Raw genomic sequence first — 3,847 nt, 5'->3', positions numbered from 1 at the left:
TTGAACAAAAAAACAAAGGGTTTCTGAATGATTTGTTCACTTTGATGCTGAGAAACATTTATTGAATTAAAAAAAAAATGACCAAAAAAACAAAGTATATTACAAACAGTAAGCTGGGTTAAGACTCAGCCTCTCTTTGAGGCTCTGTGGCTTTACTCAAGTTTCCAGCCTCCTGATCCACAGGAGAGAAGAGGAGAAACTCTTTTAAGTGTAGATGTTTTGTTTTTCCAATCAGAGCAGTTTAGGAGTATTTGTTTGCAGTGATTAGAGTGAGCACACAGGGAGTTCAGCATCAGCAAGCAGGATTTGTCTGAAGCATGCTAGGATCTCCTCTTACAGGGTATTAAATCATAACACTGCAACACAAGCTGGCTCCAGAACTATAGGAGTTCTAAACAATTTTTAAAGATTTCCAGGGTAGAAATGTCCTGTTTTTAGCACAAAAAACTCTCAATTATTGAATTAATTATTTAAAATAATATGGTAAGTGGTAAAGTCTTTAACAGTTGCTAAAAGTTGATATGTTTATTTAAAAAAAAAATCATGTTGAGATAGAGATGCATCCTTAAAGATACATCATGCCATGTCTAAAACGTCATGATGCCATGGTAATAAATATTATGTTTGAATGAATGAATGAATTTCAAACAATAGAAAGAAAGACTACACATAAAGAAAATAATGAAAAAAGAATATTAATAATAATTATAGCATAATCAAATCATAATATAAAGAAGTGGAAAGAAGTCTACACTTCTTTGGAAATCCAACCCCTTTCTACTCATCATGGTTTATATATCTATGTACTACATAATATGTAGTAAACCATAATTGTAACACAAATACATTTTTTGGTAGTATAAAAACTAGGGATAGGACTTGAACGGTTAATTCTGATTGATTACATTACAAACTTTTTCTCTTTATGTATGTTATCAGGATGTCTTGTTCATTTCTGTATTTGCTGTTTTTGAGTGTATTTTCTAAGGAGTCGTTTAAAAAAAAACAAAAAAAAAAACACTTCCTGTCACATGCTCCAGCAGATCACATCAAGCATAACATCCCTTGTACTAAGTTTGTTCGAAAAAATGACGCAAGGAGCTGCACTAGAAAATGAATGGAAATGAATGTAGTTCTCTGTAAAACGCGGCTAATCCAGGAGAGATCCAATCAACTGTATTTTTCATGGGAGGATCAGAATAGATAACAGAAAGTCTAGATGGCAAAACATTTTTAAATATGTGTTAATAAAATACGTGTAGACGCAGGACGTATTTGGACCTGGTACCAGGCACAGGATTTCTGACTGGATATGCATGTTTATGTAAAAATGTGCTATTTGTGTAGTTTGATCATAATGCAGGATCTGATTGATCTCAGCCAAAAAAACAGCAAAATAAACTATGATCCTAAACTAAAGTGAACATTTTTAAGTCATACTAGAAAACAGACTACAGTGAATTAAAATGAAACCTCAAATATCACTCACTCTGTCAGAGGATGGGTGGATCTGTTTGTCATGAACCTGAAAAATAATTCTAAATGTTTTGTTTTGTCACTTTACTCTCTTGCTGAACCAACAGGTGCACGTGCGTTCGGGTTATCCAAAGTCACAATTATCTCTTTTCAGGTAATAACTTTATTTGGTGTTTGACCCCAGCAGAAGTAGACCCGTGTCACATCCACACAGTAAAATGTATGAAATAACAAATTTTGATTAGATCCTTGTGTACCTGTGAAAAGTCATGTCCCTCCTTTCTGTACAACGACCAGGTGTGACGAGGTGAACAGTTTTCTGTTCTCAGTCTGTGCTGATTCCAAGCTTGCCTGAAGATGATGCTGAATTAGAATTAGATTAGGTCAATTTCTTCACCAGGATTGATTCCCTGAATCTCAAGCTGAGTGAACATTGTGTAGAAAAGGTCCAGAACGTTTTCAGACACATCCCTCCACAGGCGTTCAGTTCTGAAAAGATATACACAGTGAGAGAAATAGTTCATTTTAATTTCTTATTGTTCTTGGGTAATTTTTAACAGTCCAGATCCCATACCGCTGGTTGTGCACACTTCTGCCTGAAATGTGAGAGCTCCTGTTCTCCCCCAATGTCTAAACCATGAAATGAGCCCTTTGTCTGACCTGAGGTTGGGGCAAGAGAAGGTCTGATATGCCTATAAACAGTGAAATCAGACAGTAAAATTCTGCTTGTATCAACAGTCTAGAAGAGCCCAGTAGATGAATGTCAAGCACATTATACGCTTTTGACTACTTACCTAACTCGTGATGGTATGCCATATTGCCTGACAGGAACCCATCAAACACAGTTGTGGCTTTGTTGTTAGTGGCAGCATTAAGGTAGACCTGTAAAAACCATCTAGCCCTCCATGGACAACAAATCTCCATCTGGTTTAAAGACAAGAAAGATCCCTGTCATCTCTAGAGAGTTATTAGATTTTTTTTCTTGCAACTTCAAAGAATTATAATAAAGGGGGGACTTTGATGTGAAAAGTTACAAGTTCAAATGTGCATCTAAAAGTGGTGGCAGTGTATTACATGTTAGGAATGCTACTGCAGTAACAGACGTTTGAGTGGAATAAGGACTAAATTAATTACTGTAAGAGATCAAATTATCTAGATTTGTATGTCGTAGGGACTGGTTGTCTGTCTCTCTGTGTTGGTCCTGTAATAAACTGGTGACCTGTCCAGGTGTACCCTGCCTCTCGCCTGCTAATTGCTGGGATAGGCTCCAGCTCCCCACAACCCTGTATTGGACTACGTGGTACAGAAGATTGATAGATGGGTGGTTTGTGGGGGGTTGTAGTATGAATGTCAGATTCTCTACAGCGTATATGAGAAAGTGCTAAGAATTGGACACATGGATGATAGAACATGAAATTAAAAAATTAATTTGTAAAAGTAATAGAAAATATTGACAGAATTAGCTCATGATTTCTGTCTATATGCCAGATGTGATTTGGTGCTGGCACACTGTACTGACGGCATCTGGCAGTAAGCGTCGCATCATGACCCCTTCTGGATTGACATAATTTCAGTTATTTCACTGTCATGATGTTGTGGCTTCAGTTGGTTTACAGAGGTAATGACAAGGTACAATCTAGTACTGACAGGTTCAACTATCTTCACAAAAAATATATTTTTATATATAGTGTTTGGATATCCAAACAGTATCCCCTTACTTTGAATGTGTATTCTTCTGGATCATAGATGTCCAAACATCATTCACCAGCCAGCATTTGGGTGACAACACTGAATATCCAGCGCTATGGCATCCAATTCTTCATCTCCAACAGAAGAATCAGATTTCCTGCATAGCAACACAGATGATAATGTTACAGCAATCATCAACTAAATATACTATGTCTAACACAAAATTCTGAAGTCCTAGAAAGCCGTTGTTTTCAGCTAGTGATGAAATGAATTTGGGGAAAAACACTCGTAATATCAGAAGGTTTAAGTGCGACAGCACAGATTAAGAATGGTAGCGCAGTTAGCAGCTTAATGGTCAGCCAACTTTGCAATAATGATGCAATATGTAAACTCATTCTGGGGCAGTTTAGAAATGCACAGTTTATCTATTAAAGGGGAGCTCACATTTTACAAATATATTGAGCCACACACATTTGCATAAGTCGTGCCACTGAAGTCTGGTACACACATAACGATATTTGGGCTGTTTTTGTCCCGATTTTGCCTCTTCCCGACCTTGGATGGCAAACGCCCAATCATCGTGAGATTTCCCTGTCCAATCATCATTTGGTCTGTGGTGTGTTACGAGCCAATTTGCCCCAATAATCCGCTATGAAACGAGTCGTAGCCGACAATTGGGAAC

The sequence above is a fragment of the Melanotaenia boesemani genome, chromosome 19 (assembly GCF_017639745.1).
Source record: "Melanotaenia boesemani isolate fMelBoe1 chromosome 19, fMelBoe1.pri, whole genome shotgun sequence".
Lineage (NCBI taxonomy): Eukaryota > Metazoa > Chordata > Actinopteri > Atheriniformes > Melanotaeniidae > Melanotaenia > Melanotaenia boesemani.
The sequence above is the reverse complement of the archived record's forward strand: the minus strand, read 5'-3'. Positions refer to the sequence as shown.